The 14751-nt window shown below is 40.1% G+C and overlaps 1 pseudogene; it reads left to right on the forward strand.

The window, feature by feature from the left end:
• The first annotated feature begins 3933 nt into the window (after positions 1–3933).
• LOC123999677 overlaps positions 3934–14751 on the forward strand; it is a 28443-nt pseudogene continuing 17625 nt past the window's right edge.

Genomic DNA, 14751 nt, shown 5'->3' on the forward strand with positions numbered 1-14751 from the left:
ACAAATGTGTTTACCTCCCTGTTAGTAAGTATTTCTCCATCGCCAAGATATTCTATCCACCTGACAAGTGTGGCATATCAAGAAACCGATGACCATTACACAGGTGCACCTTGTTCTGGGGACAATAAAAAGACACTCTAAAATGTACAGTTTTGTCACACAACACAATGCCACAGATGTCTCAAGTTTTGAGGGAGCATGCAATTGGCATGCTGACTGCAGGAATGTCCACCAGAGCTGTTGCCAGAGATTGAATGTTCATTTCTCTACCATAAGCCGCCTCCAACGTCGTTTTAGATCATATGGCAGTACGTCAAACCAGCCTCACAACCACAGACTACGTGTATGGCGTCGTGTGGGCAAGTGGTTTGCTGATGTGAACAATGTTGACATTATGGTGGAGGTTATGGTATGGGCAGGTATAAGCTACGGACAATTAACATTTTGTCGATGGCAATTTGAATACATAGAAATACTGTGACAAGATCCTGAGGCCCATTGTGAGGCCCATTTTTTTAAGGTACTGTATCTGTGACCAGAAGATGCATATCTGTATTCACAGTCATGTGAAATCCATAGATTAGGGCTTAAAGATTTATTTCAATTGACTGATTTCCTCATATGAACTGTATATCAGTAAAGTCTTTGAAATTGTTGCATGTTGCGCTTCTATTTTTGTTCAGTATATATGGGTAATGCAAAAGTAATGTGCAGTATTTACAATCTAAATGTATTTATCCATGTTGTTGTTTTTCTGGTTGATGGAAACTACATTCCAACTGTATTTAATGGTTTTATGTAGTAATGTTTTCATGTTTTGAATTATGTATTGTAGTAGTAACCCTCTGTCATGTTTTGTCTTTGATTATCATGTCTTGTCTCTGTGCTTCCCTTCTATTCGTTTCCCTCTGCTGGTCTTATTAGGTTCTTTCCCTCTTTCTATCCCTCTCTCTCCCCCTCCCTCTCTCCCTCTCTCGCTCTCTCTCTCTATCGTTCCGTTCCTGCTCCCAGCTGTTCCTCATTCTCCTAACTACCTCATTTACTCTTTTCACACCTGTCCCCTATTTTGCCCTCTGATTAGAGTCCCTATTTCTCCCTCTGTTTTCCGCTTCTGTCCTTGTCGGATCCTTGTTTGATGTTCGCTGTTCTGTGTCCTTGTTCCGCCCTGTCGTGTTTTTACCTTCTTCAGATGCTGCGTGTGAGCAGGTGTCAATGTCAGCTACGGCCGGTGCCTTCCCGAAGCGACCTGCAGTCTGTGGTCGCGTCTCCAGTCGTTCCTCTCTACTGACGAGTGGATTTCAGTTTTCCTGTTTTTGCATTTACCTAGATTAATATCCAGGATTATCGCTTTTGTTTAAGACTGGAATAAAGACTCTGTTTTCCATTAAGTCGCTTTTGGGTCCTCATTCACCTGCATAACACCCTCAAACATGTATACTGTAGTTAGACCTAAAGTGTATTTGGAAAGTTTTCAGACCCCTTCACTTTTTCCACATTTTGTTACATTACAGGATTGTTCTAAAATGGATGGAATAGTTTTTTCCCCTCATCAGTCTACACACAATATTCTATGATGACAAAGTAAGTGTTGTGGGGGAAAAAAAAAAAAAGGAATGTCACATTTACATAAGTATTCAGAACCTTTACTCAGTACTTTGTTGAAGCACCTTTGGCAGTGATTACAGCCTCGAGTCTTCTTGGTTATAATGCTGCAAGCTTGACACACTTGTATTTGGGGAGTTTCTCCCATTCTTCTCCACAGATCTCCTCAAGTTCTGTCAGGTTGGATGGGTAGCGTTGCTGCACAGCTATTTTCAGGTCTCTCCAGAGATGTTCGATTTGGTTAAAGTCTGGGCTCTGGCTGGGGCACTCAAGGACATTCAGAGACTTGTCCCGATGCAACTCCTGTGTTGTCTTGGCTGTGTGGTTAGGGTCGTTGTCCTGTTGGAAGGTGAACCTTCACCCAAGTGTACTGTTTTCTACATTGTAGAACAATAGTGAAGACATCGAAACTATGAAATAACACATATGGAATCATGTAGTAGGAAAATAAGTGTTCAACAAATCAAAATATATATTTTATATTTCAGATTCTTCAAAGCCCTTTGCCTTGATGATAGCTTTGCACACTCTTGGTATTCTCTCAGACAACTTTATGAGTTAGTCACCTGGAATGCATTTCAAGTAACAAGTATGCCATGTTAAAAATTAATTTGTGGAATTTATTTCCTTCTTAATGCGTTTGAGCCAGTCAGTTGTGTTGTGACAAGGTACATTAAGACATGAAGGTCAGTCAATCCGGAAAAGTTTCTCAAGTGCAGTCATAAAAAACATGAAGCGCTATGATGAAACAGGCTCTCATGAGGACCACGACAGGAAAGGAAGACCCAGAGTTAGCTCTGCTGCAGAGGATAAGTTCATTAGAGTTACCAGCCTCAGAAATTGAAGCCCAAATAAATGTTTCACAGAGTTCAAGTAACAGACACATCTCAACATCAACTGTTCAGAGGAGACTGTGTGAATTAGGCCTTTGTGGTCGAATTGCTGCAAAGAAACCACTACTAAAGGACACCAATAAGAAGAAGAGACTTGCTTGGGCCAAGAAACACGCGCAATGGACATTAGACCAGTGGAAATCTGTCCTTTGGTGTGATGAGTCCAAATTTAGATTTTTGGTTCCAACCGCCGTGTCTTTGTGAGACGCAGAGTAGGTGAACGGATTATCTCCGCATGTGTGGTTCCCATCGTGAAGCATGGAGGAGGTGTGATGGTGTGGGAAGCTTTGCTGGTGACACTGTCAGTGATTTATTTAGAATTCAAGGCACATTTAACCAGCATGGCTACCACAGAACCTTGCAGCGATTTGTCATCCCATCTGGTTTGCGCTTAGTGGGACTATCATTTGTTTTTCAACAGGACAATGACCCAAAACACACCTCCAGGGTGTGTAAGGGCTATTTGATTTTTTTTTAAAGATAAAAATACACCTTATGGAACAGTGGGGACTGTGAAGCAACACAAACATAGGCACAGACACATGCATACACACATATGATAACATATGCACTATACACACATGTAAACATAGATTTTGTGTTGTAGATATTGCGGTAGTGGAGTAGGGGCCTAAGGCCACACATTTTGTGTGTTGTAAAATCTGTTATGAATGTATTGTAATGTTTTTAAAATTGTATAACTGCCTTAATTTTGTCAGACCCCAGGAAGAGTAACTGCTGCCTTGGCACAAGTCAATTGGGATCCATAATAAATACAAATACATGCGCAAAGGGGATTAATGTACAATTATAAACCAGGTGGTTGGAGCCCCTCCTCTTAGCATTTGCCATATACCACATCCTCCTCATTGCTTAATTATATACCTGGTTTGAGCCCTGAATGCTGATTGGCTGAAAGCCGTAGTATATCAGACCATATAGCACGGGTATGACAAAACATTACTTTTTACTGTTGGAATTACTTTGGTAACCAGTTTATTATAGCAATAAGGAATCCCGGTGTTTGCGGTATATGACCAATATTCCACGGTTAACGTCTGCCGTTGCCTCATGCTTAAGAATAGCCATTAGCTGGTATGTTGGCCATATACGATACCCCCTTGTGCAAATGATCTAACGAGTTTAATAATGGTGAATTATCTTTTATCTTGCCACATGTTCAAATTTCTTTATTACGTCATGTTATAGCTTGCAATAATTATTATTTTGAGGAAACACGAATTTTCGTCGTTAGAAGTCGTTTGAAGTTACTCTGATATTCCTTCTTAATTGGCTCGATAACGTTATGGGAAAAAGTTATATTGTATTAATGGAAACTCATCTCTTGCTGTGAAAATGGTGTGGCTAGTTCAGGTCTTTTGTGAACATTTTCTGTAGTAATTTGGCTAGACATTTTAACTTGACCTGGCAACCCTGCTGGAGAGCGAAAGGGAGGGAGCAAAAAAAGGAAACGTCGGATGCTGAAGAGCGGGAGGTTGGGTCGACTCGACCGATAAGTTTCACATTTAGAACAATCTCTTAGACATTTATTTTGCAGATAGTTAATTGTTAGAGTAATAGAAAAGCTATATCGTAGTTCTTTATTGACAGGAAACGAGGAGCTACTTTATCAGGGTGAGTTGCTAGCCAGCTAACGTTAGCTTGCTAGCATCCAAGCGCGAGAGCAGAATCTGCACCGACGCACTATCATCATTGGATGCAAAACATCTGAGCCGTGCAGCATCCGTGCGCGAGGAAATATTCTGGTTATATTGACAAGAACTAACCATCATCAGAAGCTTTAAGGTACAAGGGGTAGGGCTGACTGACTCGCGGGCTTGCCGTGTGTGTTTGTCGGGAGAGACAACAGCGACAGTCCGCATTTATTAACGCTGCTTCTTGGGTCGTCTAGCATTGTCCTTTCATAATTCAAACTCAAATTAAACTTGCTGAACAGCTAGCGCTAAAGACAGTGGGTTGTTGTTATCAGTAGATACGATGTGTGCGAAATTCCAGCCCTTTGCCTTCATTGCCCTCGCATCGGTGTTGTCATTAGATTCTCCCTACCATCCCACCCCTGGCTGTCTGTGAGGCCTCCCAGCAGGCAATGTTGTCTCACCACCCACTCTGTGAATAAACCGAAAGCCAGAAGCTAGCCTCAACAACTCTGTCAATAAAAACCTACCAGGTGTTATTCTTCAGGGCATATTAATGGACATATAATTTTTTATTGTGTGTGTGTTGTAATGTTAATTCCTCTGTGATGTGTGTCTGATAGGATGAGTGGCGATGAGATGAACCCAGCAGCAGTGGCCCAGGCAGTGGAGGATATACAGGGAGACGACCGCTGGATGTCCCAGGTTAGTCGACCCTACTGCCTCTAACTACACCATACTGTCCTGTCAGTAACTGACCTGAAGGACTCAGACTCTGCAAAACCTAAGGTCACTGATTCATGGTAATACGCGTGTGTGTGTGTGTGTGTGTGTGTGTGTGTGTGTGTGTGTGTGTGTGTGTGTGTGTGTGTGTGTGTGTGTGTGTGTGTGTGTGTGTGTGTGTGTGTGTGTGTGTGTGTGTGTGTGTGTGTGTGTGTGTGGAACACATAGAGAGAACCTAACATGGATGGAACAGAAGAATCATGTCCATCTTAAATTCAATCTCCACCAATATGTAAAAAATCAAATTCTAGTTGTTACATGCACCAAATACAACAGGTGTAGACTTAACGGTGAAATGCTTGCTTACTAGCCCTTCCCAACGATGCAGAGTTTAAAACAAATAATGAAAAGAAAATAGTAACACAAGGAATAAAATACACAAGAATGGAGCTACACTATATATACAAAAGTATGTGGACACCCCTTCAAATTAGTGGATTTGGCTATTTTAGCCACACGTTGCAGACAGGTGTGTAAAATCGAGCACACAACCTCCATAGACAAACATTGGCAGTATAATGTCCTTACTGAAGAACTCATTGACTGAATGTGGCACCGTCATAGGATGCCACCTTTCCAACAAGTCAGTTGTCAAACTTCTGCTAAACTAGAGCTTCCCCTGTCAACTGTATGCGCTGTTATTGTGAAATGAAAACGTATAGGAGAAACAATGGCTCAGCTGTGAAGTGGTAGGCCACACAAGCTCACAGAACGGGACCGCCAAGTGCTGAAGTGCGTAGTGCGTAAAAAAAAAAAAACAGTTAAACTTTGACGTTATGGGGTATTGTGTGTAGGCCAGTGATGACAAATCTCAATTTAATCCATTTTCAATTCAGGCTGGGGGTGTGAATACTTTCTAAAGGGAATCGTAAATAATTTACTTTCATATTAAGGCTCACTATGCTTGGTTTCTGGCTCTTTAATCTGTTTTGGGCTTAAATCTTAAGTGTAACACTTTTTAATAATAGTCTAATTTCTGTAATACTTTCGGGTCCAAGGACTTTACATGCATTTAATTGCTAAAAATAACGGTAATGCTTTACTTGACACACAGCATCATAACACGTTATGACACGGTCATATCCATGTCATATGTCATAACAGCTGACATAACACTGTCGTTACACATATATTTAGACCTGTTGTGATATGTTGCATTATTTTGTGGCTGACTATGACACCTACATAAATGTCAACCTACACAAGGCAAAACATTCCATTACACCATAAACATACTGTTGACAAGTAGGCTATGTTATATTACATTTTCAGAAATTGACCATATTATATGATCATAGTAATTGTGCACACATTGATGTCAGACATGCACCTACCCCAGTGCTCTGTTTCTGATGAGAATGTAGGAACAGATTTCAGTGGCAGGACTGATGACTGACATAAGGGCGTGTACCTGATAGGCCTATCTAGTTTATAAGATTATGATGGTCGTAATGCTTCTTGACTGTGTCATAAAGTGTATTTTCTTAGTCGTAAGTGACACAGGATGGTCATAATGCCTTATGATATTCGTCATAAAGTGTATTTTCTACAAGTTATTTAAAATATGACGAAAGGAAAGTTCTTGGCAGGGAAAAAATCTTTGAATAAACGTGGGTTTTGACATGCTTATGTTATAACCAGCCATAAAATAACGCAATATATGTCACAACAGGTGTATATATGGGTCATGACAGTGTTTTGACCACATTATGACAGATTATAACCTGTCAGCTGTTATGACATATTATGACATGGTTATGTCCATGTCATAATGTGTTTTTACGCTGGGTGTCAAGTAAAGTGTTACCAAAATAACTAACATATTTAATTAAAACCTATGAAATATTGTTTAAAGTGCTACATATTCAAAGACAGTTATCATTTCTAGATATTCCCATTACAAACTATTCATATTTTAGACCAAACATGTCTGAGCACGTGTTTCACATTACCATATTATTTCTTGATGTTCCTGTACAAAGTACAGTGTTTTGGTTTATTTATTTTGACCCATAATGCATTACTAAGAAGAGAAGATCAAAGATGGCTACAAGGTAAGCTGGTCTCTTTTATTATGTTTAAATCCTCTTAACACAATTTAGCCATTTTACATGACCATTACCATAACTGTGTAATACTCTGAGCAATATTATTGATTAAACTATTTACAGTATATTAGATTAGAAAGTGCATGAATAGATTTTTTTGGAGTGCAGATTGGTCTCCTGGTGTGGTTTAAGCATTGTTATCACATTCAATTTTGTTGTTTTTCTTTTAGAAAAGTGATTTTTAAGAGGGGAAACCTGGAGGAAAATATTCTGACCAACCACCGCCCCTTCCAGGACTATTTCGTTTCCCACCACTGCAAAAATAAAATATAGGGGAAACACTTTGTTTTTTAAAGACACATTACACTTAAAAATCTACATTTTGTCTGTTTTCACAACTCAAAAGTGGTCTTCGGCCATCCTAGACCATCTGTTTTGTAGATTCAGCTCAGCTGTATGCAAACAATCCAAAATGAATGGAAAAGTTGAGCACCAAAATTTTTCCTGATTTGTGGTGGTTATCTTTTCCACTGAAGACTAAACTTCTTGGTGTTATATTAGATTGTAAACTTTCATGGCCAAAGCATATTTATTATATTGTTGTAAAGATGTGGAGAGGTTTGTCTGTGATAATGAGATGATCTGCTTTTTTTAACATCACATGCAACCAAAAAGTCCTGCAAGCTCTGGTTTTGTTGCATCTTGACTATTGCCCAGTTGTATGGTCATGTGTGGGGGAAAAAGGACAGAGAATGCTGCAGCTGACCCAGAACAGAGCAGCACGTCTGGCCCTCAAATGTACACAGCGGGCCAATGTCAATAACATGCAGGTCAGACTCTCCTGGTTCAGAGTGGGTGAGAGATTGACTGCATCACTGCTGTTCTTTGTAAGAAGTATTGACATGCTGAAAGTACAGAATTGTATTTTCAGCCAGTTAACACACAGCTCAAAACCTATACATATCCCACAAGACACGCAATCAGGGTCTCTTCTCAGTCCGGAACAGAGGTTGGGAGATGCACAGTACTGTATAGAGCAATGACTACATGGACTTCGCTTGACTCAGGCAAACAATACAATCTCTTTAAAATAAAATAAAAGAAGATAACACCTCAAGGAACAATGAGGAGACACCCACACATTATTTGTAGTATTATTCATGTATTTTTCTTTATTTTCGAGTTCTTCTTATTACTTTTTAAAATAGTCATATTGTTCTTTAGTGTTAGTTAATATTTGTCTTCCTGTCCATTAGTGTTCTGTATTTTTCATGTTTTGTGTGGACCCCAGGCAGAATAGCTGCTGCTTCTTCAACAGCTAATGGGGTTCTGAATAAAAGCAATACAAACCATTTGGGTGGAGACATATAGTATGATGTTCTAATTGTTGGCATGCGATTTAGACATTTCTTGAGATTACACTACTTTTGAGATCTGAAAGCAACTGACAAACTTTGATATGAATTGTGTTAAGGGGACATTACACTCAAATTCCAACATTAATTTTCATTATGAATAGAAGATGATGCCAAAACTGGTGGTTTACCCAATACATTACATTACTGGGAGCTTACAGTGCAGACCCTTCCCTTTTCCATATTTTGTTATGTTACAGCCTTATTCTAAAATGGATGGAATATTTTTTCCCCACCCATCTACATACGAATCCCCATAATGACAAAGCAAAAACAGGTTTTTAGAGATGTTTGCAAATGTCTTAAAAATAATAAACAGAAATACCTTGCGTAAGTATTCAAACCCTTTGCTATGAGACTCGAAATTGAGCTCAGGTACGCCCTATTTCCATTAATCATCCTTGAGATGTTTCTACAACTTGATTGAAGTCCACCTGTGGTAAATTCAATTAATTGGACATGATTTGGAAATGCACACACCTGTCTATATAAGGTCCCACATGTCAGAGCAAAACGCCTTGAGTCTTCTTGCGTATGTGGTCAAAGGAATTGTCTGTAGAGCTCAGAGACAGGATTGTTTCGAGGCACAGATATGGGGAAGGGTACCATCAAATTTCTGCTGCATTGAAGGTCCCCAAGAACACAGTGGCCTCCATCATTCTATAATGGAAGTTTGAAACGACCAAGACTCTTCCGAGAGTTGGACGCTTAGACCATGAGAAACTAGATTCTCTGATCTGATGAAACCAAGATTGAACTCTTTGGCCTGAATGCCAAACGTCTGGAGGAAAAGCCTCTCCTCAGTAAAAGGCATACGACAGCCTACTTGGAGTTTGCCAAACGGAACCTAAAGGACTGTCAGACCATGAGAAACAAGATTACCTGGTCTGATGAAATCAAGATTGAACTCTTTGGCCTGAATGCCAAGCATCATGTATGGAGGAAACCTGGCACCATCCCTATGATGAAGCTTAGTGACAGCATCATGATGTTTGGATGTTTTTCAGCGGCAGGGACTGGGAGACTAGTCAGGATCGAGGGAAAGATGAATGGAGCAAAGTACAGAAATATCCTTGACGAAAACCTGCTCCAGTGTGCTCAGGACCTGGACAATGACCCTAAGCACACAGCCAAGACAATGCAGGAGTGGCTTCAAAACAAGTCTCAATCTCCTTGAGTGGTCCAGCCAGAGACTGGACTTGGAACACAATTGAACATCTCTGGTGAGACCGGAAAATAGCTGTGCAACGACACACTCCATCCAACCTGACAGAGCTTGAGAGGATCTGCAGAGAAGACTGAGACGACATTTATTGGATATTTCAAACTTTTTTAACAAATCAAAAACTGAAAAATTGGGCGTGCAAAATTATTCAGCCCCCTTAAGTTAATACTTTTGTTACTTTCGTTACGTTTATTGTTTTGTAGTGTTTGTATTGATTCGTGTTTACGTTTGTTCATTAAACATGCATCGCAATCTACACGCTGCATTTTGGTCCGACTCTCCTTCACCACAAGAGAACCGAATAGCCAATAGCCTACAGTTTACTCACTGTTAGTCAGCACCTCTAACTTTTTTGGGATGTGTATTTATCTTGTGAAAAGCATGAACTGGCACACATCCCAAAAAAGTTAGAGGTGCTGACTAACAGTGAGTAAACTGTACAAAATGTCTGACATGACCCTCCAGCATGACAATGCCACCAGCCATACTGCTCGTTCTGTGCGTGATTTCCTGCAAGACAGGAATGTTAATGTTCTGCCATGGCCAGCGAAGAGCCCGGATCTCAATCCCATTGAGCACGTCTGGGACCTGTTGGATCGGAGGGTGAGGGCTAGAGCCATTCCCCCCCAGAAATGTCCGGGAACTTGCAGGTGCCTTGGTGGAAGAGTGGGGTAACATTTCACGGCAAGTACTGGCAAATCTGGTGCAGTCCACGAGGAGGAGATGCACTACCGTACTTACTGCAGCTGGTGGCCACACCAGATACTGACTGTTACTTTTGATTTTGACCCCCCTTTGTTCAGGGACACATTATTCAATGTCTGTTAGTCACATGTTAGTCACATGTCTGTGGAACTTGTTCAGTTTACGTCTCAGTTGTTCATACAAATATTTACACATGTTAAGTTTGATGAAAATAGATGCAGTTGCCAGTGAGAAGACTTTTTTTTTTTTTGCTGAGTTTAGATAGTGATTATCATTTGTGATTAGCAATATTTTAGGCACTGGTTATAACACTGTAGTTAGCTTACACTAGTAACACTTTAATCATGTTTTTGCATTGTAATTGCATACTAATGGAGTTTAGCTGTTTGTTATTACACAAGGAATAGGAAGGGACTGTTCATAAAGAGAGTGGCTATCATTCTATATTTCACAGGTACCAAAAACAAAAGAGAAATGGACTTAAGTCTGTGGCAGACTTAACTCCTAAAGAACACAGAAAAAATGTGAAGTACTGGGAGGGGGGCGGATAGAGCTGGGCAGTGGTGTGTAGTTAATTATTTGTTGTTCTTAATGCTTCAGATGGGTAATATGGTTAAAAATTATATATTTTTTGCTCATGATGAAATACTGTTTGTTCATTACTGTAATTCGGTCTCATCTACTGTAACATGGATCTCATTACCGAATTGCATCATCAATGATAAAATATTCCTAGAATAATATTACAGAATTCAAAATATTTGAGCTGTCCATAAAATTAAAATGACATTTAGCTCATTATATGTATTTACTTTTGAAACATTAATAATAGTTTAAAACAGAAATAATACATAAAAATCCAGGTTATGAACATGTCACATGTTACGGTAATGAGAACGGATTAAAATGAAAATATTCTTTAAAAATATATATATTTTAAAAAGACCATTTTTTTATTTTTTATTTTTATATCTTAGGCAATTAGGCGTTACAAAATAAAAAGTGTTTTGAATTTTCAAAATGTACCAAGTTCATGAGAATCACCCACGAGTTGTCGGTAGAGACCTTCACGGATCCACCTGTACGCGAATACCCGATCCTGTACCCGAATTCTAAATAATGTTTCGGGTCTCGGTTGGTTCTGATATGATTGTCATGGGTCTCGGATATGTGTAATTTTGAGAGCGAGAGACGTTTATGTTGCTGCTCTTGCTTTTCACAATAGTGGAGGGTGGCGTGTGTAAATTGTTCTTGTTGGGCGGCCAATCATAAGTCATCAAAGCGGCAATAGGTTACAGTCATAGAGCCTCTGTTTGGCAAAAGTTAGGAGATATCTAAACAATGGAATTAAAAGTTAAAGGAGAAGGATCTGGTACAACGATCAAGATCGAACTGGCAGGCTGCTACTTAATATTCTGCTCAACAAAGCGCAAGATGTATGAATGCCCTGACTTCTGCTGAGGCCGTATCACATGCAGCGCCTTTTAGGCTTGGGAGATATCCAGTTTATCATACCTTCATACCGACTTTGTGCCATACCGGAATATTTGGTAATACTGGCACTGAACACAAGGGCTGCTGTTTTCAAAGCCCACTCATACTCTGTAATCCTAAGGTTAGCAATGCTAACAAGTGCATGTCAAATCCCATAGAGAATGCTAACGAGCGCATTGCAAACATTTCATACAGTGTCTGACCTAAACTATACAAGTAACTCAAGTGCTTCTCAGAGTTTGTTGCACGCACAAAACAAATATTCTCTGCGGTTACCAAGGGAACGCTTGATTTCGGAAGACAGTAAATTAGAAACTAAATCTAAACTGCAGAGCATTTAGCACATTTTAGACAGTTAATATACTCGTTGTTGTGTGCTTGTAAACAAGCACCAGGTGACGTGACTGGGGACTACCAGAGGTATTGACATGTTGAACGCACCGAGCTGTCTGTCTAAACTACTGGCACACAGCTCGGACACCCATATATATGCATACCCCACAAGTCATGCCACCAGAACAGACTATGGGAGGCACACAGTACTACATAGAGTCATGACTACATGGAACTCTATTCCACATCAAGTAACTCGTGCCAGCAGTAAAATTAGATTTAAAAAACAGATAAACACCTTATGGAACAGCGGGGACTGTGAAGCAACACAAGCATTGGCACAGACACATGCATACACACACACACAGACACATGATAACATACGCACTATACATTCACATTGAATTACTACTTTAGATATGTGGTAGGGGGAGAGTATGGGCACACAGTGTGTTGTGAAATCTGTGAATGTAATGTTTTTAAAATTGTATAAACTGCCGTAATTTTGCTGGACCCCAGGAAGATTAGCTGCTGCTTTAGCGGTTAATGGGGATCCATAATAAGTAATAATAAATACCAGCTAGCTTCATAATGAAAATTATATGAAATTAAGAACGCAGTCTTTATCTCCAAACGAATTGCACAAGTTGACTGCAGGGATTTACTTAAGTAGTTACAAGTATTCAAATGTATTAAAATAAATTGTTTCAATGGTATTGAAAAAACCATCCCGTGGCTTTTTCCAAATACCCCTGTATACAGTGTATATGAGGTATACCGCCCAGTCTTATGACCTGGGAGTAGAAGCTGTCTCCAATTGCCAGAGGGTAGCAGAGTGAACAATCTTATGTCTTTGGTGGCTGGAGTTTACCAAGCGGTGATGCAGCCAGTCAAGATGCTCTCGATGGGGCAGCTGTAGAACTTTTTGGCTGTAGAGTGTCTGCCTGGGGATGACGTGTTGTGTTTCTGCAGCACACGCGGTTTGTTCAGGAGTGTAAGGATGCAGAGCCAGAGGTGCTGTTTATTGGAGACTCCATGGTGCAGCTAATGCAGCAGTACGAGGTGAGAGAGGACAGATGCCTGTGTATACAACATTGTGTGTGTGTGTGTGTGTGTCAGGGTTTCCGTTAGCCAGTAATAGCTGGCTTTTGGCCCCCAAAAATATCAATGAAAAGGCGATAAATACAATTTGGCTCCGGCAAAATAACACATTTTTGATTGATCCCAGTCAATGTAGCATGAGAGCTGCTGCTACAGCTCATCAAACAGCTAGCTGTTGGTTGGTACTGGAGTGAAACCTGCCCACTACAATTCTTAATGCAATCGCATGTTTAAAAACGATGGCCAAGATTAAAAAGAGCTACTATTTTTATTTCTCAACTGGTAATTAAAGCGAGTTTACCATTTGCCAATCAAGTACATAGGCAACTAGGCAAGCCTCAGCAGGTCACTCACCACTTTGCAATGAGCTGGAGTCAGTAGGCGTATCCATTTTGAAAATGTATACCTAATTGTTTGAAACCTGAATGTTTTACTGCATATAATCAGGCATTTTTTTTTACCTTGCTTCAAAGTAGCTTAGCCAAAAATCCAACCAAACGTGCAGGCAGTTATTTTATAGACTTTCATATGCCATTGAAAACAGTAGCCTATTTCTCTCATGTTTTATTGGTTTTCAAATCAACTTTCTTTCATTGTCCAGCAGCCAAATGCACAATCCTAGTCATATTAGCAATTCATGCTAGTTTTTGCATCTTTAGATCTCCCCTCTTTCAAAATTTGTAATGGATATTTTAATCTGTCTCTTGAAACCACTCAAATGTGCGATGTGCTTTTGACAATGTTTTTCAGGGGATTGCACTAGGGAAGGAACAGTTGTGTGTAGCCTACTGCCATGTGCACATTTTTGCGCTTATAATGTGCCTAAATAATAGTTTACCAAAATTTTAAGCTAAACATTCTGATCTGTTGCATTAGCCTCATTGCATTTTCATTTTTTTGACTGTTGCCTAGGCCTACAGGTTGTATGAATTTGGGATCTATTGTGTGTTTGGAATAGGCTATTTCTTTCTTGCACGACAAGCTGACCAATAGAATAGGTTAACTGTTCTACTATGGGGCATAGTACATTGGCATCGGCTAGTGATTTTGCTGTTCGGAAAAGAAAATATGAACAACTTCAAATTGTGCATTCAGTAAGAAGGACAGACGCCATTGCATCCTTGAGTTTTATGTTCTGTTAAGATTATTTACCATGAACTAAATGTGATTGCTGTCATTTTGAGCACTGTAGGTGGATTCCCTAATCTGGTTATGCACCCAATGCATAAGGGTCCTGTAAATTTCTTAAAGGTCTGTTAAATTAGAATGCTGCAGGTCAACTGTCCAGCACCACAACGGAAACCCTGGTGTGTGTGTGTGTGTGTGTGTGTGTGTGTGTGTGTGTGTGTGTGTGTGTGTGTGTGTGTGTGTGTGTGTGTGTGTGTGTGTGTGCGTGTGTGTGTGTGTGTGTGTGTGTGTGTCCTGGTGTGTGTGTGTCCTGGTGTGTGTGTCCTGGTGTGTGTGTCCTGGTGTGTGTGTGTGTGTGTGTGTGTGTGT

The sequence above is a fragment of the Oncorhynchus gorbuscha genome, linkage group LG16 (assembly GCF_021184085.1).
Source record: "Oncorhynchus gorbuscha isolate QuinsamMale2020 ecotype Even-year linkage group LG16, OgorEven_v1.0, whole genome shotgun sequence".
Classification (NCBI taxonomy): Eukaryota; Metazoa; Chordata; class Actinopteri; order Salmoniformes; family Salmonidae; genus Oncorhynchus; species Oncorhynchus gorbuscha.